Source organism: Diceros bicornis, chromosome X (assembly GCF_020826845.1).
Source record: "Diceros bicornis minor isolate mBicDic1 chromosome X, mDicBic1.mat.cur, whole genome shotgun sequence".
Classification (NCBI taxonomy): Eukaryota; Metazoa; Chordata; class Mammalia; order Perissodactyla; family Rhinocerotidae; genus Diceros; species Diceros bicornis.
Window position 1 is genome coordinate 95,429,003 of NC_080781.1, and position 14,466 is coordinate 95,443,468.

General features: G+C 42.4%; 2 pseudogenes; both read left to right on the forward strand.

Annotated features, from left to right (window-relative positions):
- Positions 1–1,324: 1,324 nt before the first annotated feature.
- On the forward strand, positions 1,325–6,964 carry LOC131400324 (nuclear RNA export factor 2-like; annotated as a pseudogene).
- An 805-nt stretch (positions 6,965–7,769) lies between these two features.
- On the forward strand, positions 7,770–11,795 carry LOC131400326 (nuclear RNA export factor 2-like; annotated as a pseudogene).
- The last annotated feature ends 2,671 nt before the right edge of the window (positions 11,796–14,466 follow it).

The following is a 14,466-nucleotide window of genomic DNA, read 5'->3' on the forward strand; positions in this document are numbered from 1 at the left end:
CTACTACATCCATCCCATTGCCATACCCTAAATATAACATCAGTTGCTATTTCTATATCTACAAGACAGAGACAACCTTGAAAAAGATATTTTGTTATTGGGTTCTTTGAATTTGGCATATTATTTTATGGAAGAAATAAACATTATATCAAATACATTATGTGGTAAAAAGTAAACATCCCATCTTCTCCCTCCTCTTATCTCACCCCTTGGAGAAACTACAGTTAGTAGTCTATCAGTAGTGGTTTTTAACTCCAACGGCATCTTAATATAACCTGAGGAGTTTTAAAAAATGCTGAGACTGGCCTCTACCCACTGGTCTGCTGCTAAATGTTTAATAACTTCTCTGCAGAAGAAAAGGCTGATTTGTAGCCTTTGCTGATTTCCATGACATAAATACTCCCACCATGGCCAATTTTAACCTCCCAATGTGAAATAGTGAATTCAATCAGCTGGTAAAATTCCTAAAGATTTTCTAACCAGTTCTCAAGTGCCAGTAGGAGTTGGCTTCAGCAGACCACTGCCTCCACCCCCATCCCATCTCACAATAATTGAATCAGAATCTCTGGGAATTGGTCCAAGGTAAATTTGTCTTATACAGAGAGAGCCCTTGTAAAGTAGTGTTTGGCCCCTAGGTTTGTAACTGGAGTCTACTATTTCATAGCAGGGTAACCTTGGGAAACTACTTCAACTTTCTTCATCTGTAACATGGGGATATTAATGAAGTACTTAATTCATATGATAATTACAAGGATTAAAAGAATTTATGTATGACACTTAGAACAGTGTCTGGTGTGTTAGCTACTATTATTCTCTCTTAACTCAGTTTCTTCATCTCAACTGGACCTCTTTAAGAGGACTATCCAAACTTGACTCTGGCTACCATTTTTAATGTTAATTTTTGTGTGTATTGGGTTATCCAAAGCAACTCAGGAATTCTGTGTTGGAAAGAATTTAAGATGGAATTAGATGAAGAATTTAGAGTGAGGACAAATAAGAATTTTAATTAAAACTATGACTAAAATTCATAGAACATTGTATTTCATTCCTTATACTAGGCTGAGGTGAAGAGGGTTAATGAACATTTGATCAGCTAGACACATTTCACTGATATTGTGAACCTGGGTTAGAAATGCTAAAGGCGCACTCCCTTAAAGATGCTTTACTCCATGGGTTAGGTACAGATGGTCCCCAACTTACAATGGTTCAATTTTTTGACTATATGACGGTGCCAAAGTGATACACATTTAGTAGAAACCATACTTTGAATTTTGAATTTGATCTTTTCCCAGGCTAGTGGTATGCAGTACGATACTCTCTCATGATGGTAGACAGTGGCAGCGAGCCGCAGCTCCCAGTCAGCCATGTGATCACTGGAGTAAACAACCAATACACTTACAACCATTCTGTACCCATACAACCATTCTGTTTTGCACTTTAGTATAGTATTCAATAAATTACATGAGATATTCAACACTTTTTTGTAAAATAGGCTTTGTATTGGATAATTTTGCCCAATGTAGGCTAATGTAAGTGTTCTGAGCGTGTTTAAGGTAGGCTAGGCTAAGCTATGATGTTCGGTAGGTTAAGTGTATTAAATGAATTTTAAACTTGTGATATTTTCATCTTATAATGGGTTTATTGGGATGTAATTCCATCGTAAGTCGAGGAAGATCTGTACAAGTTTAGGCTTTGATGAATACTGAAGGCATAAATGAATACCTTGAAATGAATTTCTGAAGTACAGATTAAGGTTTCATATTTACTGCTCATATCATTAAAAAGCTTAATCTCTTAAGAAAACTTCATTCACTTTAAATAAAGAAATTTTAGAGCCCAAAGTCACCTTTGAGATAATTCTCTACTCACTTAATAGTCAAGGACTTGTTGCTAATTAGGTCTGAGGTGTAAGCAAGTTCTGAACGAGCCCATGGAATTTTCTCAAATATTCTTACGCTTCCAGTTTTTCCCTCCATCAACTGAGCTTTCTGAATGGATTTTTAAAATTTGCTGAAAATTGCTGATAACCACACTCTGAACAAAGGGAGACTTAGTGAACAGGAAAATAAAGGAAAAATAATAGAAGATTATTTCTAAATAGCATCACTGAACCAGCTTGGAAATGCCCTCCTGCAGCAACGTAGCTTATGAAATTTATGTAGGATTCAACTCCAAAGCAAGTTGTGCTCAGTGTTAAGTAATAATGAAAGATCCAGCTTGTACAGATGATCCACATCCCCACAGCTCTTTTAGACTGAAAACTGTTTACAGTGGAAGAAGTAGGATAAAATCACTGTGTGGGCTAGTTAACAGAGCAACAATTATGCTCCCAGCCTTGGACATTTTACTCTGTGATTTACAAATCAGGATTTTCATCTTCTTAAAAGTATTTTTAAAGTCCAAAATGATGTGACATATCAGGGAGAGAAAGGAAGAGAACCAACATTTTTTAAAAGTTCTTATTTCACACAGGGTACTGTGGGTAGTAGTTTCCACATGCTCTCACATGAAGCCTCATGACAATTATGGAAGCTAGGTTTTGTAATTCATTAAAGTCTTAGGATTAATACTCCATGAAACTGTTTTACATACTTCGATCTGACTCCAAAACTCTTGGCCAATATTATTATACCCAGGCTGCTTATGAAAATGCAGGATGAACGCAGTATTTCTATAAGGGCATTACCTGTTTAGGTATCTGCCTTCTGCATGCTTTTGTAAGCTCCACCAAGAGTAGAAATCACATCTTATTCATCTTTATATCTATCACCCAGCATTACCCCCTGAAACATAAATGTGCTCGTTATAGGTCTTTTGACAGAACTAGCAGCATCAAAGGAAAGCTTTAGGTCTGGAATAACTAGAAATATTCTGACATCACTATATGATTAAATAATTATAAGCCCTATCAGGCTTTCAAAAACTGGATTTTCAAAACCCATACTAAATTAAGTAAAACTTAATATACTGCCCCATCTCAACACTTAGTAGATGCAAAATAAGTGTTAGTTTCTTATGGTGTGTATTTTACACTTCAAACACATCTCAATCTAGATAAGATACATTTCAAATACTTAATAACCACATGTAACTAGTGGATACCTTACTGGATAGCATAGTTCATATTACTTGGTGTATATTAAACTGTTCATGATAACACTTTTATTAATAAAATTCAGAAAATAAGAATTTACATATGATGAACTCCAAGAAATATTTCTTGGAGGTTTGTAAATTATATAAAATTTAGGTAGTGGAATGTTTTTCAAATATAATTTATATTGTGAAATCGAAATACAATAAAATTTTAAAATTTATAAGGCAAATACAAATATAAAGAAGCCAATCATGATTGCTCCTCTACTCAGCAATATTAGCAATTTTCTACATCTTTATTACTACACAAACACACACTCAAAATATAGTAGTATATGTTGCCTATCCTACCTAAGACTGGAGGATATGAGAGGGAGAGTGATCTACCCAATGTAGTGTAAAAAGGGATATGTCTAGTTTTCATTCCAGTGCTCTCTCTAGCAGACTCACATTTATCATTTATTCTGCTGAATACTTTGCTTAATCAGCCTCCAGAGAAATCAATACACTATTTTCCTTGACATTGTCAATGTTCTTCAGAGGGTCAAAGAATGGGAAAAAGGAGAGCACACCAATGAAATGCAAAAGAAAGATGAGAGATTTGTCTCCATGGTCCTAGATAGTAACCATCACTCTAACTCTTCTTGCCTCAAAGCTATTGTCTTTAAACTTGTGCGACAACAAACTGTACCGGCTGGATGGCCTGTCTGACATTATACAGAAAGCCCCCACAGTCAAGATCCTGAACTTCTCCAAAAATGAGGTGGGAAGAGGGAGCCAATCAAAGTTGTTTGAGAGTGGGTGGTGGTGCCCGTCAGAGTGATGACAGGAGGCAGGTGAAGGTACTTGTGGGGAGAGTCAGGGCTGGAGGTGCAGGGGCCTGGGTGTCCCTCTTTCCTTGGGACTCCTTTTCCACTTTCCTCCCCGTATTTCTTAGCTGAAGTCTGCTTGGGAGTTGGGCAAGATGAAAGGGCTGAAACCCAAAGAGCTGTGGCTGGAAGGGAACCCCTTAGGTGGCACCTTTCGAGACCAGTCCACCTACATAAGGTCAGTGTGAACCCCTGTCACGCTTCTTGGGGACTTTCACCCATAGGAGCCTTGACAATGTCCCTCTGCAGAAGGCGGAAGCCTTGGTTCTCTGGGAAGACCACAGGCCCGGCCTTCTCTTTTCTGGGTCCCTCATCTGTGCTTAGAGGGCTACTTTCCTTCCTCTGACCAGCTCACCTCTTCAGATGCTCTGGGGACTGTTTCCCGACTCTGCACCTAGCTTTCTCTAGCATGCTCTCCCAAGAGCATGCTCCAGGAAGCAGGGCTCCCTCTACTCATCAGGACCAGAAGTGACCAGCCTTGAGCCAGATGCTGGTGCCCTGGACTGAGAAGGTCCTCCAGACCAAGGTCTCGTGCTGACACAGGCCTTCCTGCTTCTGAGCCAATATGGAGTTTGCCTCCCCTGCCCTGAGAGGGGTCCTCTTTCCCTTGCTCCAAAAGGGTCTCCTCTCCAATCCCAGGCTGCCATGGGGGTTTTCCTGCCCCATGCTGAGCCCCAGCTGGCTTCTGTCGTGACATCTGTTCCTCTGGCACAATGCCAGGAGCTGCGCACTCCTTGGGAGAAACCTGGCTTCCCTGAGTCAAGGGGCCAGAAGTGGGCCACCACCAGTGAAAGGGCTCCCTGAGGCACGAGTGGAGTGAAGAGGGCAGAGGTGTTTGAGGAGACAGAAGGACAAGCCTCTCAGGGGCAATGCCCCTCCCTCCATCCACACATCATGTCATCCTGCCTGGTCCTTCAAAGGAGACCTGGGTCACCCAAGACGAGTGTGATTCCTCAGACAAGGAATCAACTAAGACAGGCACAGGTGCACAGGTGCCATCAGGAGAGAAGGCAGAGATCATAAGAGGGGCCACAGACCGGCAACCCCATGCTGAGCTGGGGCCTGAGCCTTGACTCCTCCTGGGGAAGGTCTCCTGCCCCCCGGGCTGCTCCGTTTCCCATTCCCAGCTCAGACTGGGCTCACACAGGTGACAAAGTGTCAACCAGAATCCAATGGGCCCCCAGCCCAACAGTGCATGTTTTCCATTTCTAGCTTGGGTCCAGGGCCAAGCAGGGCAGATGAAGGAAAGGGCTGCAGCAGGGGAGACATTACCCTTTTCTTCTCTCTTCTTCCCTGACCTCCACCACCATGGCAGAGCTTCTTTCCCTTTCCTTTCCTTCCTCTCTCTCCCTTGTCTCTCTCATCTCTCTCCTCCTACCTTTGTTCCCTCTCTGTCCTTATCCCCTCCCTTTCTCTCCCTGAGCCCAGCCTCACTTACCTCTCTGCCCCAGCATTCTGGGCCATCTCTTGGGGGTGTCTTGGTCCTGGCAGAATGCTGGACCCCCAGCGAGGTAGCAGAGCCCTGGGCTCCCATCCCATTCCCACTTCTCCCTGGAGCCTTCAGTGGGGACTTGGAGGAATGAAGGGAGGCAGGGAGGAGAAGGAAGCCCTGGAGCCTGGGTTCCAAATGCTATGTTGTGGCACTAGACAAGGGAGTAAGACCAGTCTAGGTGGGAGCTACCCAGGAGGAAGGAGCGGGATGGTAGGAGGGAGGGTGGAGGGAGAGAGGATTCATAACTCTGACCTGTCAATCACTTCTTTCTATTTTTGGTTTTGGACAGTGCCATCCGGAATTGTTTCCCCACATTGTTAGGCCTGGTAAGTGCCTACATTCGTCATTGACTCCTCTTACTAACACTGACGACCTCCACACTAGCCCTGAAGCTTTTTGGGATTTGTCTAGGTTGTGTTTTTGTATCTGACCCTTAGCCAGTTAGGGTACTAGACTTCTGACAAAAGCAAGGCTATTATTCCTGGAAAAATGTGCCTATAAACACATACACACACACACACATATACACACACACACCCTCACTCACTCACTCATTTACCCAAAAGTTGCATACAATAATGGAGGCTCCAGGACACTCTGTTGAAGACTTCTACTGTAGCCTTGTTGATAGAATTTCAAGGACCATTTCACACCTGACCTCTAACCCTAGTTCCCCCTGGACCTATTCGTCTCCTTGTTTATCCAGTGCCACCTCCCTGATCTGCACTGCAGACTTCCTCTTCCCTTCCCCAGGATGGCCAGGAGTTACCACCACCAAATGCAATTGACATTGAAGCCCCTGAGATAATAAAACTCTGTAAGGTGAGGACAGACCAAGCAAGATCTGGGGTATTTCAAGGGAGGCTTTGTCTACCACATGGTTTCAAGGTGTGTGATTCCAGGAAAGCTATAAAGGATTGAGACCCTAAAGAATCTAGTCCTTCAATTCCTGCTTCAGTAAGTACCCCTGGGACCATGAGGCAGAGGAGGGCTGGGACAAGACAGGCCACCCAGGCACAGATCTTCTCAGGGATTGAGGGGAGCTTTCAAGACCTCCTGCAGGCCCAGAACACAGAGATAGCCTGTCCCCTTTGCTCCCTTACAGGTGTTACTTGATCTATGACTCTGGAGACCGACATGGTCTTCCTGGTGCTTACCAGATGAGGCCTGCTTCTCCCTGACCATTCCCTTCAACCCCAAGGACCCAGCCACGTGAGTATTACAGCTCAGACTTTGCTTCTGGGCCATGTGGCTCCCCAGCAGACACAGGCCAGCTCCTGGAAACACCCACATTGGACGGACCACCACCTCATGTTCTTCTTTTTCTCCTAGAAGCAGATTGTGCGAGTACTTAAAGGATAACAGGAATATAAAGAACCTCAAGGATCTTGGCAAATGCGTGATGCAAGAAGATCAGCATGGGAAAGGGGGTATGAAGGGATCAGTCAGAGAGGTCAAGGGTCCGACCTTCCCTTCTCCTCCACCCACAGACTTTAGGTTCAGCTGATGAAGCATACAAAGTGTGACATTGTTGATCCCTCAATATGTTGCCTAAAACTCAGTATGACCTTAACTCCTTTGTGGTAGACCTGTGTTCAGATAGCGAGCACCTGCTTCCTCCCTCAGGCAAACCAAGAAAGTCAGAAGTCAGCAGGAGGTTTAGAAGGACATTGAGAGCCCCAGTAACTGTTCTCCTCTTTAGGAAACTATGCTCTGTTTTTCCGTCAATGGAGTTTTAAAGGAAGGTGAGTATCTGTGTGTCCCCTCCCCAGATCCCCCACTACTCCTGTCTTCTGGCTGGGCTCCCTCCCAAACCCTCCAAGCTTCCCAGGTTGCTTCCTTTCCTTCACTTCCCTTCCTTTCCCTTCCCTTTTGATTCCTTTTGTGTTCTCCCCCCACCACCTTGCCCCCAAACTATACTGGTCTGATGTACAGCCATGTCTTTCTGCTCCAAAGCAGCTCACATGTTAAGGACACAGGCTGCGGAGTTTTATAGCTCTCATCTCAGTTTCATACTCTATGACCTTGGGCCCGTTATCTAATCTTTCAGTTTCCTCATTTGTAAAATGAGCTGATGATAACTTTCTCTTGGGCTGCTTTAAAAAATGAATCAAGTGAACATGTGTTTGCTGGAGGATCTGACACATCAGGGGTCCTATCACGGGGGGCTGATTATCCCTATTATTGCCCGCTCAGTACTTGAAACCCCCTCCTGACTCCCAGTAAAAATTTTTCCCTGTCTGGCTTCCATCAGGATGATGCAATAGTATCAAGTAAGACCCTGACTGGGAAATGCTGCTTGTGTGAAAAGTATGTACAACTCTAAGAGGGTATTGCTGTTTGTTGTCATTGAAGTGGAAGGAAAGTCTCACAGTTCTGTCCATGCCTTCACCTGGGCCTTCATCCTGACTTCTGGCAGCAATTCCAGGTAAGTGCTGTGTTGTGGGTGCAACATGGGAACGAACACCCATCCCAGCCTGAGGCCAGTGGTGCAGGAATGTGGTGGTGTAGCCTGGAGCTTTTCTCAATACTGTGGAAAGCCAATAGTAGACCAAAGGAACAGTCTGGCCTAGTGGTTAAAAGTGTGGGCTCTGGAGTCAGAATACCGGATTCTTTTTCTAACCTCAACACTCACTAGTTAGCTCAGTGTCCTTGACCAAGTTATAAGACCTCAGTGACTCACGGTCCTCCTCTGAAAATGGGGATTAGAGTGTCTGCTCCTTAGACTGCTGTAAAGGTTAAATGCAATAAGATTAAATCTACAAATATAATGAAGCTGGTAGACAATTTCTCCAAAGGTAGGCTCTGTGAGAGGGGGAGAAGTACCAGCCAAGGAATCTAGGGGACAGGCACAGTAGGGTATGGAAAAAAACTGGTTTCTCAGTGGCAGTGGGAGCAGGATCATTGTTGGGAGCGTGGGGTTGTCCACTTCTCCAGTTGTCTGAGAGTCCATGTTTCTTCTCGTCTGTGCATCGCAAATGATTAACTGATTGTGGGGAATGCCAAAACCAAAGAAACCCAGAGTGCTTTCTCCATTGCAGTGCCCACACCCTTCTCCAGCACCATGTCCACCCTCTCCCAGAAGCAGCAGGAAATGGTGCAGGCTTTCTCCACCAAGTCTGGGATGAATATCCAGCGGTCTCAGGAGTGCCGGGTGTGCACGGGATAGGAGGGAGCTGGGAGGAGTGAGGGAGTGAATGATGGGAACTTGCAGGTAATTTGTAAAAATAACTATTTTGATGTTGTGCTTCCAAAAAAAGTGAGCTTGTGAAATATGTATATTAATTTTATTGTGATAAAATAAATAATGCTACAACAACATAATGTTCACATGACATGAGCTTGTATATATAAAATCCTAAGGAAACCACTAAAAAAATTATTAGAATTAATCAACTAGTTCAGCTTTGTTTCTGGATACATGATCAATATACAAAAATCAATAGTAATACTATACACTAGTAATGAACAATCAGAAAATGAAATTAAGAAAACAATTCCATTTACAATGGCATCAAAAATAACATATTTAGGAACAACTTTAACAAAAGAAATGCAAAATGTATACTCTCAAATCCACAAAACATTGCTAAAGTAAATTAAAGAAGAGCTAAATAAGTAGAAAGACATCCCATGTTCTTGGATCGGAAAGCTTAATATTGTTAAGACGGTAATACTCCCCAAAATTATATACAGATTCAATGCAATCCATACCAAAATGCCAGCTGGTATCTTTATAGAAATTGACAAGTTAACCCTAAAATTCATATGAAAATGCAATGGACCCAGAATAGACAAAATAATCTTGAAGAAGACCAAAGTTGCAGGACTCACACTTCCCTATTTCAAAACTTACTACAAAGCTACAGTGATCAATAGCATATGGTACTGGCTTAAAGATAGACATATAGATCAATGGAATAGAATTAGAATCCACAAAAAATCCTCACCTTTATGGACAACTGATTTGCAACCAGGGTGCCAAAAATATTCAATGAGTAAAGAATAGTCTTTTCAACAACTGGTTCAGGGACAACTGGATATCCACTCACAAAAGAATTAATTTGTACCCCTATCTCACATCATATATAAACATAAGTTATAAGTTAGAACTAACACTACAAAAATCTTAGAAGAAAATATAGGGGTAAATTCTTTGTGACCTTGAATTAGGCAACAGTTTCTGATATGATGCCAAAAGCATAAACAAAAAAGAAAAATTAGATCAATCGGACTTCATCAAAAATTAAAACTTTTTTGCATCAAAGGATACTAACAATAAAGTGGAAACACAACCCACAGAATCAGAGAAAATATTTGTAAATCATACATCTAATAAGGGATGTATATCCAGAATATATAAAGAACTCTTAGAATTCAAAAATGAAAAGACAAGTAACTCAACTAAAATGGGCAAAATCTCAATAGACGTTTATCAAAAAAAACAAACACTGGGGGCGGCCTGTTGGTGTAGTGGTTAAGTGTGCATGTTCTGCTTTGGTGGCCTGGGGTTTGCAGGTTCGGATCATGGGCATGGATCTACACACCACTTGTCAAGCCATACTGCGGCCACTTCCCACATAACAAAATAGAGGAAGATTGGCACAGATGTTAGCTCAGGGGCAATCTCCCTCAAGCAAAAAGGGGAGGATTGGCAACAGATGTTAGCTCAGGGCCAATCTTCCTCACCAAAAAAAAAAAACAACAACAACAAAAAAACACATACAAACGGCCAAAAGACACATGAAAGTTACCAACATCATTAGTCATCTGGGAAATGCAAATCAAAAATACAGTCAGATACCACTTTACACACACTAGGATGGCTATATTTTTTTTAAATGAAAGTAAGTGTTGTCAAAGATGTGGAGGAATTAGAACCCTCATACATTACTGATGGGAATGAAAAATGGTGTAGCCACTGTGGAAAAGAATTTGGCAGTTCCTCAATATGTTAAACACGTTTACCATATGACCCAGCAATTCTACTCTTAGGTATATATCAAGAGAATTGAAAACATATGTTCACACAAGAACTTGTACATGAATATTCACAGCAGTATTACTCATAATAGGCAAAAAGCAGACACCCAAACATCCATCAATTTATGAATGGATAAATAAAATGTGGTATATCCATACAATGGGATATTATTCAACAATAAAATAGAATGAAGTTCTTATACGTGATATAGCACGTATAAGAAACTATTATGCTAAGTAACTGAAGCCAGGCACAAAAGAACACATATTGTATGAATCCATTTATATGAAATGCCCCAATGGGCAAATCCATAGAGAAAGATAGCAGATTAACGGTCACCAGAGTCTGGGGAAAGGGGGGACTAGAGAGTGACTGCTAATGGGTAAGGAGTTTTATTTAATATGGTAAAAATGATTTGGTATTAGATTGTGGAATTGTGGTGATTGCAAAATCTGTGAATATACTAGAAAACTACTGAATTGTGGTTGCTGCACCTTAAAATGGGAAATACTACAGTATGTGCATTATAACTCAATTTAAAAATGATTGGAGGGGCTGATCCAGTGGCACAAGTGGTTAAGTGCACGCGCTCCACTTCAGCGCCCCGGGGCTCACAGGTTCGGATCCTGGGCACCCACCGACGCACTGCTCGTCAAGCCATGCTGTGGCGGTGTCCCATATAAAGTAGAGGAAGATGGGCATGGATATTAGCTCAGGGCCAATCTTCCTCAAGAAAAAAGGGGAGGATTGGCATTGGATGTTAGCTCAGGGCTAGTCCTCCTCACACAAAAAAAATAAACAAATAAAGATTGGAAACTTGTATTTTTAAAGTTTTATTTGATACTTTCTTGAACATCTTTCTTTATCAATATAGCTTAAGCTCCCTTGCTCCTTTGAACAGCTCTATTTTTCGGTTTTGCATTCGGGTGGGCATGAATGCTAGTGATAGACATTTTGGTTTTCACTAGGTCTTTCTTCGTCGTTACACATAGTGTTCATTCTGGTACATGTGTCCCAGAAAATATGTGGCATAGATTTAGTGGCGGCATTACATGGTCAGCGTGTCTGTACTGCGGTACTAATGAAGATCACTTGTTCTTCTCCCACTCCAGGCGCCTTCAGGACAATGAGTGGAACTACACCAGAGCTGGTCAGGTCTTCACTATGCTCAAGGTGAGGTCTGGGAATCAAGTGGGTTAACGAAGGACATTTCTGGGCCTTTCAGGAAGGCCAGGAAGGTGGAGGCAGGTGGCCTGGGAATGAAACTCAGGGAGCCGGCTCTTCTGACATCCTGATTCCTTCCCTCCAGACCAAGGGCAAGATCCCAGAGGAGGCCTTCAAAGAAATCCCCTAAAAGAAGCTGTTGGATGTAGTCTTTGTCTTCATCTCCACCATCTTTGTTTCTCTTTTCTCCAGCCTAAGGCCATGCCCATGACTGCGCTTGGAAGCCTGGCTGACCAAGAACCCAAAGTTAACTTGTAGGCCAGGTAACATAACGACCTGAAGGGTCAGTTGTTCTGTGTATTTTCCCCACTCATGATGGCTGTTTATTTTCATAATAAAGAGTGATGTTGCACGTTGTATGTTGTGTGTCCTGGATCACTCCTCCCCTGCTCCAACCATGAGCCAACGGGTCCAGGACTGAAAGGCCCTGGCCTCTCCTTTCGCCCTCCATTCACCCTGACAGTCCCTAGCAGATACATCAGGCTTGGCTCCATAGGTAGTTTGTCAGTAAATCCTATGAGAAGGGACATGTGCTGCTTCCAGCGATTGGCCTCTGGAGACAGTGTGACTCAGCCTGATGCTCTACCTGGAGGCCCCCAGAAGCAGGCGTGTGACCTGGCACAAAGGGGCTTTGCAAGGGATGCCTACTGGCTCGTGAGGGCTGTGGAAGGAAAGAAGGTGAGGACTCACATATTTCACTTCTTATTCCCAGTCATTTGAATGTTTTCAAAGACCACACCGTGAACAATTTTATGATTTGCACAGCTCTCACCATGCTTCCATCTGTCTTCTCATCCATCCTTTCCTCCTCCTTTCCGAAGGTGCCCTGTGAGAGGGATCTTGCTTTAGCACCTGAGAGGGTGGGAGAGTCAGCCTGTCTGCCTAGTGCCTTTCTCAGAGAGGTGACACTGGGTGCTCCATGTCCATGTGCTTTATTTTCACTTCCACACAAACCACAATGGCACCTGATTTCACATTCTGGTCAGTTCTGTGGGACCTTTCTCATCGACTGGCAATTAGTAGTTCAGAATTGCAGGCAAGAGTTGAAAGGGACACTTGCACAATTTATTTTCCATACTTCTGTGATGTTTGCACTTCCGATGACAAGCAGGCATAATTTTTGAAATTAAGACAATAGTAGTACCAAATTTCAACTTACAATCTTATAAATGATGACATAGGTGAGGTACCACCTGTTTACAAATTATGCCTCTATTTTGGGGTCTTGTATATGTTATTTTCTACCACTTGCCACTTTTCCTTTCTTTATGTATATTTACATGAGGGATCCATATGTTGGCGTGTGCATGTCTTAAAAATATGAACTAAGGGATACTTGCCATTACATAAGGAATAATTCTATGTTATTCCACATAGTCCTTCAATGATCAAAGACTAGTCTTGGCCTTCTCACCTAGAGAACAGAGACCACAGTGCACACTTCTCAGCCGCATTGTGAGGACTGTTCACATCTTAGCGAACAGTTGCAGTGTCTGTCTCAACTCAGGCTCTCTGAGCTGTCTCACGTCCGTCGTGGGCAGGGACCATGGAACCCCTCACATGGCCCCTCTACTTCCTCTCTCTATATCATCAGGCTTCCACATCCTTGGACTCCTTCCCTAGCCAGCTCAGATGTCATGGTCTTCCAGTCACTCATTCTGCTGACAATTCCCTCAATTCCCTTTGGTCCCATGCTTCTGGACAAATGCTAACTCTGAAGTCTTCCTCATATACATGTCTGCATGCCCTAGGTCACACAGTTTCTAAGTAGCAGAGCTGGGATATGAAACCAGACAGTGAGGCCCCAAAGCCTGAGTATGGAATGACTGCACACTCATTTAACCACTAGTTCTTCATTTAATCTTCAAAGCAACATGTTGCATGAGTATTAGTGTTATTTTCATTTGAAAGAAGAGAAAAATTAGGCTCGGAGGAGAGAAATAGTTAATAAAACTCAGGAGTTTGGTAAGTAGTCACTTTCCCTATGCCACTCTCAACTCTAACACACATTCACATTCTATATTAAAACCAGTTAGACTCGAAGTCAGCACAGGGCAAGTGACTCAACCATGTTTCTGTGGTCAGAGATGGTTCTGCTCTTAGGACACATCTTTCCTTACTCTGATCTTCAATTCCTCTGTACTTCCTTCCTGGACACAACAGGAAAACTGCTGCTTTGATGTTCAACTATAGGGTGAAGTAGCAGAGACAGGAAAGAAACTAGAATGAAATGAGGGTTTCCAGATAGACAGATATTGCCAAGATTAATTTTGTTCCCACAGTCTTTCACATTTCATTTAATTATTAATGCTCTCACACTAACCTCCCATTCCTTCATCCCTCTAATTTTCTCCCATTTTCAGGCCTTCTGGCATCTTCTTTCCCTTCCAAACATGATTGCAAGCTCCATATTTTCTTGCATACTCTAGACAAAATCCCCAACTTCCTTGAAATGTCTGGAGGATCACTAAATTTTCTTCACGACAATGCCCTGGGCAATCAGAGAGTGATAAAAGAACACTGGTGCTAGGTTCAATTTTTCCTACAGTGAATTGCTTTGAGTTTAATTAGAAATATTAAAGTTCAAAAGATATACTCTACCCCCACCAAAAAACAACCATAAATTAATGGCAAGTGAAAACATGGAAAAAATATTTGCAACATATTTTAGCAACAGAAGATTAATATGCTTGACATATAAATAATTCTGACTAGCTAAGAGTGCTGTCCATAACCAGATATTATATATTTCAAATAAATATTACTGACACTAACTCAAACATAAAACTTTTAAAAGTATA